The sequence below is a fragment of the Molothrus ater genome, chromosome 2, assembly GCF_012460135.2.
Source record: "Molothrus ater isolate BHLD 08-10-18 breed brown headed cowbird chromosome 2, BPBGC_Mater_1.1, whole genome shotgun sequence".
NCBI lineage: Eukaryota > Metazoa > Chordata > Aves > Passeriformes > Icteridae > Molothrus > Molothrus ater.
In genome coordinates this window covers 49760399-49779569 of record NC_050479.2, presented here as the reverse complement: position 1 = coordinate 49779569, position 19171 = coordinate 49760399, and positions in this window count along the sequence as shown.

Genomic DNA, 19171 nt, shown 5'->3' with positions numbered 1-19171 from the left:
AGGGAGTGGCTTCACATTGGCAATGTTTAGGGTTCGATTAGAGATTAGGAAAAAATTCTTTACTCTGAAGGGTGGGAAGGACTGGAGCAGGGTGCCCAGACAAGTTGTGACTGTCCCATCTGTGGAAGTGTTCATGGCTGGACCAGGTGGGGCTTTGTGCAACCTGGTCTAATGAAATGCATCCAGAGGCCCAGGGAAGGGGGCTTGGAACTAGAAGATCTTTACAGCCCTTCCAACCCAAACCATTCTGTGATTCTATGTTATAACTGATAAGGTTACATTTGCCCTTTCCAGGAGGTAGTGCAAAGAAGTGATGCAATTTTTTTTTTCTCAAAGGGCAGGACAAACTCTCTTCTCAGCTGATAGGAGCCAAGGGAAGGGGATGATGGGAAGAGAGATTATTGATGGTTTCCAAAGAAAGGGGGAAGCATATGATAGATTTTGGTTATCTAAGGGTCTTTAACTAAAAATGATGCCGAGTGGCATGAAAAAAAGATTAGAAATGGAAGGATCTGCTGGAGATGATGTATTTCTTCAATATTTCTACTTTACTTCCTTATTTCAGAATTGCTCTTTCCTGAAAATCATCCCTTCAGAAATACCCCACTTCCCTGATCACTTATCTTGACAGAATTCTTCCAAGCCAGCATTCACACTAGATTTCCCGTTTATTTCTTATTCTGTCTGCTGCTTCTAATATCTTCTTATTTTCTCTTTCCAGAAATCCCAGTGTTTCATTTCTTTGTTCTCAGTTTGTACACTTCCTTTCACAGAGACATTCACAGTCCCTTTTCCATTCAATGTACTTTGCATTTCTTTTCAGCTCTGTTTCCCATATTTTTTGTCTCTGTTGTTGTCTAGGATGAGTTCTGCCCCCACCCTACACCCCCTCACCTCAGCCTTTACCACCCAAAAGTTTTCCCTCTTAACTGGTTTTCTTTTCTTCGCAAGCTTTTCTACTGTCTTCAATTTATCACCTGGAAACTCCTTCATTGTCTCTCTCATGCTTCATTCAAACAATTTTTCTTTCTACCAATAACTTCTACCCTTTTTTTCCCTTTTTATTTGTTTCTTCTGATATTTTCAGAAGAGAAAGATGAAATTTCCTTGACTTTTGATAGCCATAAATATAAATGGCAAACTCCTTTCTGGTGATTTTGAATGCTGTTGCCCCAGTAATGCAATACCTAATGCACATCAGGCATCACATCATAATGGACAGCCACACACACATTATCATTAGTAAAAAAAAGGCAGATGGTACTCTGTAAATACCACCTTGGCTACACACCTTCATCATCTTTCAAATAATCTGGAGCAGAACAGTTTGTCTGTAGAATTTAACTTCCCTAATTTTCTTCAGAATGATGAGCGAAAGCTTTTAAGCAGCAGGTGGTCACAGTTTACATGACAGAATGCAGGAGAATATTCATGTAGTCATGATTTTATTCCTGAACAGCATTTTTCCTCTGGTCAGAAACATAAAAGCAGTGAAATCCATGATCTACTGCAACTAAGACAAGAATTTTGCTGCTAATTCTGAGGTCCAAGATCCTGCCCAAAACTGAGTACTTCACAGCTTCCTCTATCTGAGCTTGAGTTTCATTTCCTTTCCTTCTTTTTTTTTTCTTTTTTAGGACATACCTAATCTCCAAGTAGATTCTTTTTTCTCCTGCTTTGCAACTTACTTTCAAAGCACAGCTCTGCAGCATATGAAAATCAGAGGCAGTATCGTAGAGCAGAGAAGTGCCACTAAAGCACAGATATTATATCCACATCAAGGCGATGAACTTGTGCACAACTGTTTATAAAAATGAGCATAACAGATATGCCAAAAAGTACAAAGGTTTTTGAGATATATTATTTTTTGCTCAATATGCTTTCTATCTGGGTTTCTCTGAGCAGAGCTCAGCTACCACAGCAGCACAAGAAAAAAAGCAAGAATGGGAACCTTTGATTAAAGATGTTTTACTCTCTGAAACATGATATTGCAGAGTGTGAATGTTTCTGAAATTTTGTTAGTAGGCCAGAGACAGTTTTTGATATGAAGAGATAAAAAAGAGATGTATGAAATTTAAAAATGAGGGGGATTTGTTTTGTTGGTCAGGACCTGTGGAGAGGTATACCTGGGAATCTAACACAAGGTTTCTCAGATGCTAGATTCTGGTTCTAAATGATCTGATTGCACAGCAAGCTCTCCAAGAAAAATTCCACACTTCTGCTAGAGATGTCAATGTGAGACTACACCTCTGGGTGCAAAGTGCTCCTGTGTGCTGATGATCCTAAACGGGTAACCAGTAATAGCAATCATCTCCCTGGTGTCAGTTTTTGTGAGCCATCTTGAGATGGACCATGGAAGGTAAGAGCCAAATTTATTTGTTTACTTCTTCATGCATCATTAGTAAGCAAAATAAGTTCATTTGAGCATTTCCTCTTCTTTTTGAATCTCTTTATTACTCTACCCCCTCTCTACTATCAAAGCATCACAGTGGAAAAGGCTATTGGCCAGATTAATTTCTGGATAACTACAGTGATGAAAGTGGACTGTGAACTGAATTCCACCCAGATTTCTGCCAGCTTTGCTTGTCTCTGCTGTGAACCAGCAAAATTTTGCAGCCATCCATAGACATGTGGCTGTTTCTACTTCTGCTCTTACTCTGCGCATGCTGTAATGCCCAATTTTTTGAGAAGAAACAAAGTACAGAAGGCAAGAGAGATAATGATGAGCATCACACTCTGTATTGTTGCTAATAAGTGTCTCATTTGAGCTGTAGGTTTGTTAGCAAGAGGGTTCAGATGTGCTGATTTCCCTGACTCCTGGGAGTGGAGAGGACACATCCAGACTTCCACAGGTGATTGAAGATGCATCTGCAAGGCACTTTTGCTGCTGCTGAGCTGCACAGCTAAGCAAGCAATGCCAAAGAAGAGGTAACAGGAGCTTTAGTTTCTGCTTCCTCTCTGCTGCTTCCCCCTCACCTGCCTTTGCTGTCGTCTTGTGTGGCACTGAACCAGCTGGCAGTGGGGGAGAGGCAACACCTCATAACTTCAGTCAAGTACTGGCCCAACTGAAAGGGTCTATTGCAAAATGAAGGTTATTCTGATGTGTGTGACAAAAATCTGGGTATTATTAGCTGTCAAAATTGCTTGTTTCTTACATCCTTTGTAAATGATGGCAATAAAACTTCATTGGAAATAACTTCTTAAAACATTTATTTGTATGATTGATGAAGCAACAAAAAGTATGAAAAACTCTAAGGAGAGGAAGGCAGTAAAATTATAGAAACCACAAGAATCTGCTTATTTTAACTAGGCATAAAGAAATTGCCAAGAATGGCCTATATTTATATTTCTTCAGTCTGTCACACCAAAACTTACTTGTCTTGGAGGCTGGAAGCTTAAAAGAAAAAGCTATTTGGAACTGGTTTCAGGGAGTTTGAACAAAGGAGAAAAACATCTGTACTTTCTGCTAACACACTACAGAGGTTTACCCACCAATGCCAGGTTTCCAAATCTAGGGATTTGGGAATGTTCCATATGTTAAAATAACAACTCTTGATCACTCTCTGAAGCTATTTATATTTTTCCATTTTAATATCCTATTTATTAATAGTGTTCAAAATTAGGATGACAAACTCCCTATGTTCTCCAGTCAGCAGGTAGCAGACAACTTGTGACAGCTATTTTATGAGGAACATAATTAACAAGGCAAACTGCACAACTTCCAGTTTGATTCCTTTGCTGGTGCTTATTCTGATTCATTAACAATTATGCCAGTAATTGGCATAATTGTTAAGAGGTATTTGGAAAATGTCCATCAGTAAATAACCTAATTTTAGATTGATCTCAGGGGCAGATATATTGTATAATTACTGCTTTCTCCATGTTTTAGGAAGTACAAAGCAGATTCCTAAGGCAAGAGATCAGTGGATGCTGTGGTCTGTTGGGTTACTGTGGATGGAACAGGGGAATTCAAAGGAGATATGACTGTCTATCCTCTCATGGTGCTCTTTTGGATTCTAGGTACTTGGAAAAATAAAATCCCCAGCAAATCTAATCCAAATCTAACTGTGAGACAATTATGACTTTTCATGAAAAACTGGACTGTTTTATGAAGAAAGTAGTCAAATGAGATCTTCCTTTCTATCTCATAAAATTTAAAAAAACCAAACAAATAAAAAAAAAAAAAAAACCCAGAAAAAAAAAAACCCAAAAAACCCAACAAAAACCAATAGCAACAAATTAACCCCTCCAGTTCTTTAAATTACACCAACATCCTGTTCCACTGCAGGTTTTCATAATATCTTAGACCTATTTTCCCCCTCTAGATAAATTCTCTGAGTTGCTGCTTCCACCAGAAGCCATTTCTAAAAAGGCAGGCTAAACACCATATCTACAATCAGGCTATTTGAGAGACCAATTTTCTCAGCTTAGAAGCAAAGCTACGGTTCTGACCCTAGATTCAAACTGGCTCATCACAGGTTGCTCTTGGACTTCCATGTCCTTTCTCTACAGAAAATATCTGTACATAAGATAATCACAAATGGATAGTAATGCACCTTGCACAATTTTCTTGAGTTTATTCTGATATATCAAAAGTGCTGCCAATCTTGCAATTGTTAACATGTATTTGAGTGTTTTCTCATTAAACCAGAATTTTTTTTACCATGCTAACACATTTCCATTCTTTCACTCTTTTTAATAGTGAATAAACTTTGTAAAATGAAGAAAAACATTTTCAACTTTGACACTTTCAAGAAAGAATAATTTTGCTTTCATGAGGCAGAAAAAACCCATTTGTTTCTCATTCTACAATGATCTAAAAAATGCAAGTATTGATATTTGACTGTCTGTAAGTGAAATTCAATTGAAAACTTTAAAACTTGCTCTAACTACATTTACATTCATCATGAAGATTAAACCAAGTGTTTCCATTGCATAGATGAAGCTATTTCTTGCTGTTATTTTTTTTTTCTCAACTTCATTTCTTCAAAGTCAAACGGGAATAAAATAACAATTGAGTTTATCCAAGAACATCTAAATTATTAACTCTGAATTCCGGCATACTTTGTAATCTTAAACCTGTCCCTGTTTCATAATTTCGCACACAATGTAAATTACATGTAACATCATAAGATAGTGATCCCTAAGGACTCTAGTAACATGTAAGACAAAAGCATCTTATAGACAAGAGTTCATTTGTCATGGCAAAATTTCTGCTTGATTTTAACCAAAACAAAATAAAATCCCAACTGCGAATTTATGTCTGGTTAATGTATTCCTTTTTTTCACACTGAAGTTCATCACTTAGGTTTGTTGATACATCACACTTTCTCAGAAATAAACCATCAGAAAAAATTGACCTTTATCTTCAAGTGGATTGATTTTTGTAAAAGTTCACAGCCCCTTGCTCCATCTGTCATTAGTATCTGTTAATAGGTATAGGGAATGGAACTGCAGAGATTGTTGAGACTGCAAAAACAGTTAAGGGAATTAAAAACCCAATCTTTTCAAGACACTAGTTCTCCAGAACCAGAGAGCAGGTAGGGTTAATACTGAAAATAAAGCCACCACTGGCAAAGGTCTTATCTACTTTGTAATTTATATTACTCCTGGACTTTCAATTTCTAATCTCTAGCTTGAGAGAGATAGGGACGTTCTGCAATTTGTGTGTGCCTTTCTTTGAAAGGCTTATTTCAGCTGCTGCTGAAAAACCCACTGAAGCATAAATCTTATCCTTTTAGTCAGAACCAAGTAGCATTGTCCCCATTGATTTATCTTCTGTTTGTTTCCTCCAGCAGTCTCCTCTGATTTAATTCCCTGCTTTTAGGATAATATCACAAAAGTAAATTGACAAGCACATTAACAAAAATATATTTAACTGTCTTACTCCCTGCTCCATTTAAGTGTCCACAAAAATCCTAATTGAGGGGCTCAGCAGCAGGAGTAATCTTGCTCCAATTTCATCATTACTTTGTCTGCTTGCCTTGTCATAGTGTGTGTAATTTTTGCTATAAATTAGGCAGATTTCAATTTTCTATGAGTAGTCAATGGTGGACACAGTTTTCCAGCTTAGAGTCCTGTCAAGTAATACAGTTGATAAGCAATATATTTGCACACCACCAAATTTTACAAAGAAGTGTGTAATGCAATGTTACCAGTGAGAACTTGTATTTACATTTTATAAAACCAGCTATAAGGAACACTCAGGAGCATCATGAAAATTGCAAATAAAGAAAACATGCTCTTCACTTATAAAAAGATTAAACAAAGCAGTTAACGGTTCTATCTGTCTCTCTTCCCCAAAGAGGCTGTTAATCTAAATGGAATAATCTTTTCTATTATTACTTTATTATTGTTTTATTATAGTGAGCTATATTTCAGCCTCTTATGGAATGGCAGTTATTATACTACAGATCTTTCATATTCTAATGAATTTCATTCTGTCTCGGGAATTTTGTTCTGAAAATTGCATTCTCCTTTTTGCTCTTCCTTTTTCTTTTTTTTTTAATTTTATTCTGAAATTATAATGCAAAAGAGTCTCATTTAAGAGTTTACCCATGAGACATACAAATGTACCTGTCTATTCTAGTAAATACCTAATTCTTCAGAAGAGATTTTTCTTCCAAAAAATGGTTTATATTGAAGAAAATATGTGATTTATACTCAATAGCCTTATGTGTTTCATTGTGTCTCTTTTGTTTTTGTAAAACTGCAGTACAATCGTGAAGGTAAATTTGAGAAGTCCATAAAAGTAAACTTGGCAGTCATTTCTAAATTCTGTCTTCTGTAAAGAAACTTGTGGAAGAAAACTAGAGTGGAACCAGAGCTGGTGGAGCTGATAGATGCAGTACAGTGCCCTGGCAAAGTAGTGTAAAAGCTTAGATGCTTCACAGGTTTGGCAAGAAGAATTAGCTTTGTAGATAATTAATGGAAATATATTTAACATATCTGCTAAAGTCACTGTTTAGTTTTCTCTTCCATTCTCTATAGTTAGCACTTTGCAGGACTTGCAACAGGTAACCATGGAAGCAAGACAAAAGCCAGAAGAGACTAATGTTAGGGGTCCCCAGCCCAGGCAATATGCTTCAATGGTCCTGATTTCCTTAAAATATCTTTATACAGTGCTTTGGAACTTATTTCTTTGCAGATACAGTTAGCAGAGAATTAAAAGTCAAAAAAAGCAGAAGATAGATAACAACAGTTGTGGCTTTGCCCAGGACTCCATAGGCTTAATTGTGCTTGCTCCTATCCTGATAGAGTTGTTGAGGCTAAATCAGACAAAATAACAAAACCCAAGTAATTGGTTATGTGTCTTCTTTCTTCAGAACTGAAAACAAAAGACTTTACTTGCTTTCATTTAAATCACATTCTTTAAAGTTAATGTTTTGGGATTTTTGGTGAATATGTGCATTTCTTGCTCTCTATTGAAGGGAAAAAAGAAATCACAACAGAAGTGAAATTATAACAGGGAAGCTCAAAAAGGAGCACTGATAAGAGTTATCTTCAGTGAGAACAGTTTTTAATGGAATACAGCTGTTTGACAAACCCTAATCTCATCATGCAAATGTGTAATTTTAAAAAAACCCTCATTGCAAACTTTGTGTAGCTAAAGGGCAAAAGTTGAGGAGAAAAATAAAAAACAGTTTCACAAACACACCACCAGGAAAATGTTAAGGAAATGTCCTGAAGGTGTTAAAGAATTATATGCAAATCCCCCACTGTTTTGGATCGATGAGGAGTAGTTAATCCTTCTCAGTCTCTTCTTTTGAAGCTGTTTTTCATTATTTATTGTTCCCAATAAAGAAACTAAAGCTGTAACCTGTGCACTAGGGCACTCGATGGGGAAGAGAAATATCAGCTCTGAGTCAGTCAGAAGTGGGAGCTGACACATGATCTCCTGTGGATCAGGTGAATATTTTATCCACAATGTCATGGTGGGTTATCTTTTGGTGGTTTTGTTTTCTGTCTTAATTTCCCTGATGAAAAATATGGAAATATCTGGCTTTATTCCAGTGATGAATAAAAAGAAAAAAAAATTTCTTTTTTTTTGAACTACAGCTCTTGCTCACTAGAGTTCTAAAATCAGAAGGAGATAAGATGTGAAAATGCAGCAGAGACCAGACAAAGGTCTTGTACTACAGATGGGTCAAAGCAAAGATAAGGAAGCTGAAGAATAGATTGTGTCTTTGGCAGGAAAACCATTAATTGTTCTTTCGAGTCATCTTCCGTTAATTTTTGGACACTTTCAAACAGCCAGGTTCTTGTTTATTTACACTGGAAAGTACTAAATATTTTATAATATCCAAATACCTCATCTTGGGGGAAGAGCTGATACACCAGAGGGTTTTACTGTTATTCAGAGAGATGTTGACAGGCTTCAGAAACTGCCTGATGGGAATCTCATGAAATTCAAGCAGGAGAGCTGGAAACATCTAGGAAGGAACCATCCCAGACATCAGTACATGCTGGAGGGTCAGCTGGACTAAAAGCAGCTTTGGCAAGGAGGGCCTTGGGGTCCTGATGGACAATAAGCTAAACATGAGCTTTCAATGCACTCTTGTAGCAAAACAAGACCTCCAGTATCCTGGAGTGCACTGGGAAAGTGTTGCCAGCAGGTCGAGGGAGGTAAACCTCCCCTTCTGCTCAGCCCTGGTGAGACTCCTTTGGCAGTGCTGTGTCCAGTTCTGAGCTCCCCAGGGCAAGAGAGACATGGACATACCAGAGACAGTTCAGTGAGGGTCCATAAAGATGGAAGGACTGGAATCTCCCTTCTATGAGAAAAGGCTGAGAGAGCTGGGACTGTTTAGCCTGAAGGAGGATAGGCTTGGGGTGATCTTTTCTCTATTTATAAATACCTGAAGGGAGACAATGAATGAAATTTTCTCAGTAATGCTCAGTGACAGCAAAACAGTGAACACAAACATCTGAGCCTGTTAGAGAACCCTTTTTTACTGTGGAAGTGATCAGTCACTGGCACAGGCTTCCCAGAGAGTCTCCATCCTTGGAGATATGTGTCCCAACACATATCCCCGAGCAAGGGAATTAGACCAGATGAGCTCCAGATGTCACTTGCAATCGAACAACTCTGTCGTTCTTGAGTTGCCATTTTTGAGAGTTTTCTTTACTAAATTCTGTTTGAGAATTCTGAGATAGACACAAAATTATTTGTGCTTGTATTAAGGCTACACTTCTCAAGCAGGACCCATAACGAATACAGTGCAAATCCAAACTGTACATCAGACAAATGTGACCACATATAAATTATTAACTGCCATGGCTTCACTGTGACCTACTGTGAGGTAGTTATTGAGTAACAAAGAGTTGACCTGAGAACTAGATCCAGTCCACATTTCAGGAATTCAAGGGCTAACTGTTGAAGAAATCTTTTTGTGTAGTCAGTGTTATTTAAATGTTTCACAATTTACTAAGGAGAATTTTGTTCCTTTTAAGTTTTGAAAGCTCCCAACTCTCCTTCTGCTTAATGGCCCTACAAATTTTCTTGGAAGATACTAGAAGAATGTGTGGTTATGTTGATAACCAATAACCTTCTTTTAATATATTTTAAAAACTTCCAAGGCATCAAACCAGTTTTGTTTCAATATAATATAATTTATTTTTGATTTCCCAGTGGCAGTTCTTTTCAAAAAGACACCAGACAATGTTTGTTCCTTGAATGTTTATGAAACATTTTCACCCATTTAAATGGGTCCCACCATTCACCAGGAAAATATTTAATCAATCTGGAATGCTCTCAGCACAGAAACCGTGACCTGGGAAATGGGCAGATGCTGCAGATACAGCCCCTGTGTGCAGTACAGCCATACTGGGCCACAGAAAACCAATTTTTGCTCATGGTACGACTAAGTTTTTATTTCTCTTATTTGCCTATTGATTATGTAATTATTATATGCACAATTATAAGTTCCTTTTTCCTTAGGATGCTGTACATTTGAAAGGCAATGTTGACTGAGTGCTCCTATTTAGTGGATAGCCATGTCTACTATGTAGCATGCCAAATGTAGGCATTTCTGTGATTCTTACTCTAACCCCACCGTGCCCACAATAAGCAAAATAAATGACTCAACTTTTATGCTAATTTTGAGCAACAGAGAAATAGAATTACCCCACATTTTCAGTTAGGGAGCTAATGTGGGGAGAGAGAGCAAAAATCTCTTAAACTAGAGGGTAAAACTAGCTCAATTACTTAATTGCTTGCTTAGGGTGACAAAGGAATACCATAACAAAAAGAAGCAGATTCCAATTTCCAGTAATAACTTAGAAGAATGTATCTCATAAAAATTATTTTCTTTGCTTTGTTCAAACTTTTTCACCAATATTCCAAAAACATTCAATTAGACAAAAGTCTTGTGGAAATAATGTGGTAGGTATCAGCAACCAGGAGAAACTCTTGATATTAAAATGTGTTGGAAAACTTCAACCATTCCCATTTCTACCAGTAGCATGTCTGCAGACAGCAGAGTTCTGGTGACATATGGAAAGGTTTAGATGTGCAGTCCTAATATATGCTCTTATTCAAGGACTCTGTACTCACTGAGATTGCTGAAAATGAGACATGACATACAAATCAAAGAAATAAATTTTTTTCAAAAAGTGGTACTATCTGCCCTCTCCACATCTAACTTTGAAGATAGATCTAATATGAAGGCTAACATAACCTCTCTATATACGCCATGTAAAAAAAGCCCTCAGAACAGAAGATAATATTCCAAAAGTCATGTTAGGCCTCTCAAAGACTGAAGAATTAATCCATCTGATTCACTTTCTGGTGGTCTTGCCATCCTCCATAGGCAAGCCAGCACCTTGTGGTCCAAGACATGAAAGCTGGGCAACCAGTTGTAGGAAACCATTAAATATTAATGTTTGGCACATACTCTTTTTGTTCTTTCTTCTTTTATTGTTTGTGGGTTTTTAACAAGCTGCTAATCATTTTGATCAATTGCTCCTTATAGGACCTTTGTATTTTCACAGACCTAAAGAAATTGAAAATATTTGAAATCTAATGTACCTTCTTAATCTTCAGTGCCAGGAGCATCTGTCCTGTCATCTTATGCTGGATCACTTATTGAGGTGACTGGCAGAGGTTGTCTAGTGACTGTGTTCATCCAATGACCATAATTTTCCAGCGCTGGAGGCTATCAAAGCTTTTGTTTAATTGCACTATGTTTGGCACAAATTCAATACTTTCTGTATTCTAAAATGCAGTATTTCAATGTTCAATACAAACATCTGATATTCACAGCCAGTCTAATAGGTACACTATAAATATATGTATATATTACAGTCTGTAATATGTCTGAAAACGTGTATTTTTTGAACATATTAAGCTTCACATGCAGGATAAGTAGAATAAATAACTTTTTTTTTTCCATGGTGGATGATAACAAAGTACTTAGACCCAGGAATAATTGCTCCAGGTGAGGGTAGGAGCTGGCAGACAGAAGGGAAGAGGTCACCTGTGGGAAAAGCTGGACAACACATTTATCCCTGTGCTCCATGGATACAAAAAGTCACCATGGTTTGTCTGATGCATTAATGAGCACGTTCTGGGGTTTTGGGGATGCCCAGGGGTGTTTGCAGTCGTGTTTCTGTGGCAGGTGGCACTAGATGGCACTGCCTCAAGGGCTTTCACAGCATGTGGTGGGCGAGCAGCAGGCAGTCTCTGCCTGTTTGGTGGTGATCATGGGTGGGTGGCAAAGCAAGGGCTTAAAAGGCAAGGGAACTGGTTTTCTCACGCTTGCTAATACAGCAGGATTATTTATGGAGGCAGAGCCACTGCCTGAAGCCAGGAGCTGCTGTCAGCTGAGCTCATGGAACACCAGCATGGCTGCAACTTGGTCATGCCCACCTCTGCTCCGAGGGTGGCAAATAATCCGGATAAATGTGTGACACTTTTACACATGTGATTTGAGGAGTTATGCAGGGAGAATCCTTCTTGTTTCTCCTCTAAAGAGAAGCTGATTCACATACCCTAGAAGTTGATGATGATGTTTAGCAGAGGGACAGCAGTATCTCAGTGAATGTGTGTCATGTAGAGGAGATAATTATGTGATTAATTGCATAGTCATAAGAGAAACCAATCTGTGCACTAAAATCTATGCTGCAATCCATCACAAACAAAACTTATTTTGACCATTCAAAGAGAAAGCCAAAAATATTCCTCTTGGTATGTTATGATAGAGGTTTTTTTCCCTTCAAATATTAATTTTGTGCCAGTCTCCCTTCCATAAAATTTTATTTTCTTTTATAAAATTATCTTTCATGGAGTAAGTCAGCATTCAATACCAGTTTGATATTTTGTGACTTTTTATATTAGCAAAAAGACCTTTTTACCCCTGAATCTGGGTTTTTAGGATGGGATACACAGCTCTCACTTTTAGCCCCAAGACAAGCTCTTTGAAGTGACACATTACATTCTATAAAGCTTTTTCATGTCATTTGTTGAGATACTTGTATTTTGTTCTGGACTAAGAACACACCTGTGATATGTCTTACTGTCACATGATGTAAAGATTGTTGTAAAGCTCTTGTAATTTTTTTTAATTCCTTATTTTGTTCTTAATAACTTCAGAATAAATTTACTGATATAGAATAGTGCAAGAGCTTTTTTTATTAGTGATTTTTTATGTCTGCATTATCACTATTATAAAGTCAGATAGGAATTGATCTTCATAATTTAAAAAATTGAAAATGTTTCTGTTTTTACCACACAGCACAGATGTAGTAAAATACACTGGGTTTATACACTCTCTTTGGAGGTTTGTTATGTAGACTTTTTTACAGCTTTACAGTTTCTGGCTTCAGGATACTTATTATTAAAACAGATTCCTTAGAAGTCTGTGCTTCAGTATTATCACTCTGAATTCTTGCTTGTCAATCTGGGGTTACAGCTCTGAGAGAGACAAGAAGCTAAATTTTTGCTTTAGAAAAGGACTATTCAAACTGAGCGTATAATCCATTTTTTGGTAAAGCTAAAACCACACAGCATCTGAGAAATGGAAAAAGGCATAATGTCTGTGGCCTGGGATAGAGAAAATGATGAACAGTGTAATTTCTGCAGTGTTTTGCCTTGTATTGTGTACATGCTGTGCTGGGAGACTTGCCTCTCATGCAGATCAAAGAAAGATGCAAAGGTCAAATCCAGCTGAAATCCCTGCTAGTGCACCTGAGGTGTTTGCTGAAAACAGCAGGCAAGGACCAGGCTAATCAGGCAACAAACTGGCACCCTGCAAGAGCCTGCTGTTTCTCCCTGTGTTGGGGAGAATTCCAGTATTGTCGATCCAGAGCTGCATGAGGATTTGTGCACAGCTTTAAAGAATTTACAATACCTCACAATTACAATATTCCACCAAGAAAAAGGGAATAATTTTTCTCCAATCCCTAATCATATAGAACTGCTGAGATTTCAGTGCTTCTACAATTTCCTGAAGACTCAGTCAAATTCTCTTTTCTTGACCCTCTAAGTAGTATTCCGTTGCTTCAATAAACGATAAAGCAAAATTCAGTTTCTATATGTTACAGATCTTTTCAAGTGCCTGCAGCTACCAAAACTAATCACAGTGGGTTACTTCTGGTTTTCACTCCTAGTGCAATATACCAGTCATATATCTTCCATTTTTTTCCATTTCACTCACTTTTGCATTTGCATATACAAAATATCCAATCCAATCAATCTTTCTCTTGAACATTAGCACCAAAATTATTCTTACATAAAGGAACATAGATCAAAGTGCCTCCAGCTCCTGCTAACTGAAGGCTTTCTCTGTTATCAGAGACACAGAACAAAAGTGATCATGAGTCTACAAGGGAAGCACTCAGGGCACCATACCTGGAAGAGAAAACATTTGGGCTCCCATCTCTACTTCACTTAAAAATTAACAGAAAATCCATTGTGGGCTTAGATCATAAGGCCAGGGTGCTATGACAGGGCCTGTTACTGGTTAAACTGCAGGAATGTCACACAAATGCAAGGTAATTGCAAACTGTGCTATCTACTTTCCCTACTACCCTTCTTGGAAGAAACTGTATTACATAAAAGATGGTTAGAGAGTTTTTCTGGCAGCTGGAAATTATCAGCTCATGTTTTTTTACAGAAAGGACTAGCAAAGTCCGTGGAAGCTTAAAAGGAAAAAAGTTCAAGTCATGCTCACATTGTATTTGTTACCTTACCTCTGTGTCCATCATTGATGAAACAATGTTTGGGATAATGAATTTGGTTCTGGAAAATATAGTGGAAGGAGGGCATTGAATTTGTCTGTCTTTAAGAAAGAGCTAAGAAAAAATCAACAAGTTTCTTTTTAGCAAAAAACTTTGGGTACTCAAACTTTTTTAAGATCAAGTTATAACTTCTATGTAAGGATCAACCTGATGAACAATATTTTCATAGATGGATTTTTGGTCAATCCAGTTCTAGGGGCTAAGGCATGATAAAATCCAAAATTTGGAAGCTGAAACCAAACAAATTACAATTAAAAATCATGTGAACATGATTCATTGAGTGGCTATGTGATTATCCAAACTGTTTGCCAAGGGCTACAGTGGATTCCTTATCCCTTTAAATAAAGATTGAATACAGCACCACTTTTTCTGCCAAACTTGCACAAACTGCAGACAAGACCTGCTCTGCCAGTCTGGAGCAAGGTGGGTGCTGCTGACCAGGAGGGTGGGAAATGGAACCACAGCTCATCTCCAGGTCTTCCCTCTGCTGGTTTGGGTGATGAGAGAGAGGTAGTGAAGATACGAAGTTATGACTCAGAGACCCAACTAATGTTACACATTCTGTGACTATATCAGCCAATAATTGATTTGATATTGTTGGATTTTGTTTGTTTGTTTGTTTGTTTGTTTTTGTTTTGGGGCTTGCTTGTTTTTTTCATAGAAACACAACTAACAAAGTACATTTTGGTGGCTTAAATTGACTGATTTTTGATGGCCTTGATAGAGGCCAAAAATGGGACCAGATTAGCCAGGGGCTATAGTATCATTATGTTTATTCCTTTTGGCATTCCCTTACAATGCTAACTACATCTGTACTGCTGAATGCTTCTGCTCCAGGGCCCAGTGGTAATTGCATTCCCAAATGATTACCTTCCAAGGCAAACTGGGTACAAATGCATTGCATAGCACTAAACCTGTCATCTTGATTATTTTTGTGTGGTTTTTCAGTTCAAAGCAGCAGTTGTCATGCCAGAGATCTGTCACAACCCACCAGAGAGTCTTAGAGCATGCTGCTGAGAAAATTCCAGGTTAGTGGAATATGCCACCTGGAGGTGGCATAGCCAAGTAGGATAGGGATGGGAAGGTTCTGTTGGCTTGAGGGAGCCAAAAGTGACATGATTTGATCTGTGCTTTTTGGGAGCAGACTTTAACAAGGTGTCCCAATAACTGTACTTGAATTTTGTGAAATGATGTTTACATAGTATGAGTAGTAGGGTGCAAAAATGAAGTAGGAGCTGAGGCCTTTCCCTGAGGAAATATTCGGGAAATAGTTTTCAGGAGAGTAGGTCTTCCTTCACTGAAGCTCTTTCCTTTTGCAGCTTTACAGTTAACTGAAATATTCATCACATACAGGATGTTAGCAAGATGGGTTCACACATCCATTTTGGCTTCTGTAAGCACCAGCTTACACAGCTGTTAATTTGTCTGTCTCTTCCACCACCTTTCTTTTTTTCATCAGCTCAGTTATTCATGTCTGAAAATCCTCTAAACTTTGGTGGTGCAATTTTGAATACTTAATATTTGACTACTTGTATCTCACTGGATATATTCTGTGATCATAGCAAGAGCTTGTAACACTGGTGTCAATAAATGGAAACATTTCAAAAGGAATCAGAAAAAAATAACCCAAATATTACCTCTGCCTAGAAACCTTGTCTTGCTGATGCTCTTAGCCCTATGAAACAATACCAGAGAAAATTATAACGTCTGCCAACTACACAGTTTCATGGAGCTAGTCACTGTTGCTAACTGAGATCAAAGTTATATGTTAAAGACCATGATCTAATTTCTTCTACCAGGCTAGTTTCTGCTTTTAGTTTCTGTAGTTGGTGAAAAGTTGTCAAGAAAAAGCCCAGAAAATTACACATATGGCAGTAGTTACAGTGAGGCAGATGTAACAATTCTAAGGTCTTCAGAAATAAATTTTTGGAGGAAATGAAGTACTGATCAGCAAACTCGTCCACGGGTTCATTCTGTGAGTAAATCAAAAGGCACTGGATAACACTCTCCTTATGTGATTCTCAGATCTTTTACTTAATAGTTTTCTCACTCTGAAATTAATCAAGTCAATTAAATAAATCACAAAACACCATACTTCATCATACATATTACTTGTTAGATGAAGCTTTCCTGTCTATTACCATGACTCAAAATAGGCTTGCCTAATACTCTTGATTCAGGCTGGAATCAGGAGCAGGAGAGGGAAATATCATAAGAACAGGGAAAAAGTAACAATTTCCTAGTATATGATATATGTGTTCAAATAACATTCCTGCACAGGAACTACAGGATCTTGGTTAGTTGCCATGTTTATTATGACTCATCAACAAATGTGGGAACATACACTCAGCAAGAGCTCAATGAGACCTAGAGGGAATTATTAATCCCTCTAAATTGTCTAATCTTAAAAAAGTAAAAGAAAATTTTAATAGGAACACTTTTCTGCCTTCTGTTTTTGAAACTCTGACTTAGCTGGAATAATTCTAAAAAGTTTTAATAACTTGTTTTTAATCTGGCATGTTTACCTGGTAACACAAGCAGATGGAGACATGTCTGAATATTTTCCACAACTTTTGGTTTTCCCACTGAACTTGTCTTAGATCTGATTCTTTTTGTTGGTCTTCTCTGGGATTATCTTGAACTGAGGTTTGCTTTTCTTTAATTTAGGTACCCTAAAGTGAACGTCTTACACTTTTACCAATGCTGAGAAAGTGGAAAGGCTTCTTCCAAATTATAGGTAGTACTGGGAATTTCAAAACACAACCATCTGTATTTATCAAGAATTTTTTCTTTAATGGAGAGGTCTTGGGAAATCAAACACACAGATGTAACTTTTATCAGTCTGTGTGTTATGTATGTTCACACTAGGGTAGGGTGACTAACCGGGCAACAATCTCCATCCTTCCTCCCCTGGGTACCAGCCCAGGGCAGGTTTTGGATGATACAAAGTGGTTACAGTTATATCTAATCCTGACATAATATTTTGCACAGTTGAAGTCACAAAACCTTTATTACTGGTGTGGATTATTTTCCCCCACTAAACAGGCATTCCGCAGCTGTTTACCTGGGCTCTTTCTTTGGTACATGAGGAGTAACAGACATTTCCAGTCCACTAACTACAGTAGGACCCTGGATACCCTAGTCTATGCCTAGATCCTAGAAGGCTTAAGTCAGGTGAGATGAACCATTCCTGGTGGCTGCAGAAACAGATGAGTCTATAACAGCAATAAGCATTTTGACCTCCTCTAGCATTTTCACAGTCTTGGCACAGCATGAAGTGGGCAGTGCAAGTTAGTTGCTCTCCTTAGAGGGGAGGTCTTGTGGCGTAGTTCCAGGCCCCAGCTGAGTAGGTGACTAGAAGGAAATGTCACACTTCCTTTCCTTTTGCAAACCAAAAAAAAGGTCATCTTTCTTCTTTGCTTTGTGGAAGAGAAGAGTCTTGCTCCATACCACTTTCAAATCCTGCCCAAGAAAGGAGAGCAGACTGTGGATAGCCTGGAGAAACTATCATAGAGAGACTGAGGGTAAAACAGGCATGTTTTAGAGGTGATGCTATTGCATTCTTGAGAGCAGTCAGGGACGTAGTAAAACAACACAGAGACTGGCTCCAGATTGGCCAATACTGCAGTACAGGAGCAGAGTGTGGTGGTACTGGGGCTGTGGAGGCAGATACTGACCAGCAGTCACCCACACTCCAAATCAGTGCTGCAGATAAGCCTTTGCACTTGCTCCTGAAGTTGGGTGTGGACCCATTCGGAGTGGAAAGAGTTGAAGGCACTCCAGAAGGAGCTGGTCAGAGCAAGTCACATATCAAGGAACTAGTGCTGCATGGTGCTGGACAGTCAAATCCCAATATGTTGGAAATAGAAGATCTTTAAGCTCCATACCAACCCAAGCCTTTCTATGATTCTATGTTCTATACAGCAGAGCTCCCTGTTGCAGAGTGCTTGTACAGGCAGCGAGCCAGACAGAGGCTGCCCCTGCCAGCACCCATGCTCTGACCAAATTGCCTTTCATAGCACTGACTTTAGTGTAATGCTGTTATATCATGGCCAGCACTAACTGCTAAGCACTGTGCTGTAAGAGCTCCTCTGCAAAACCCAGCCAGTTCTTGTGGAGGTCTCATAAAGCAACAATTTCCCACATATTGCTTGATATTCAAAAATATAGATGTTTCCTGGGGAAGGGCTATCAATAGACTGGAGAATATAAATGCCTATAAAGAACCTGTTGCCTGATAAAACCCAAACCTCTGAAATGGTCTGTGGTGTTATGTGGATGTGTGGACATCTGGTAATACCCTTAGTGAACCACAGAATCATAGAATATCTCAGGCTGGAAGGGATCTGTAAGCATCATCATGCCCAATGCAGGACTACCTAAAACTAAATCATATGACTAAAGGTATCATCCAGAACCTCTTTGACCTCTGACAGGTGTGGTGCCCTGACCACCTCCCAGAGGAGCCTGTTCCAGTGGCTGCCCTCAGTGAAGAAGTGAATTTTGAGTCTAGAGAAGGGCAATGGAGCTGATAAAGCCTCAAGAGGGAAACTTCTCTGAGGAGCAGCTGAGGGAGCTGGAGTTGTTTAGCCTGGAGAAGAGGAAGTTCAGGGATGACCTCATTGCTCTCTACAACCACCTGAAAGGAAAGCATGGCCAGGTGGGGATTGCCTCCACTCTTAGGCAACCAGTGAGAGGATGAGAGGAAATAGTCAGCTACTCCAGGGGTCATTTAAGAATGAGCTGGATATTAGGAGGAATTTCTCCACAGAAAGAGTGATTAAACAATGAAATAGACTGTCCAGGGAGGTGGTGGAGTCCCCATCCCTGAAACTGTTTAACCAGATATTGAACATGGCCCTTAGTGTCGTGGTCTAGTTAACCTGAGGGTGTTTGGTCACAGGTTGGAGTCAATGACCTCTGAGGTCTTCTCTAA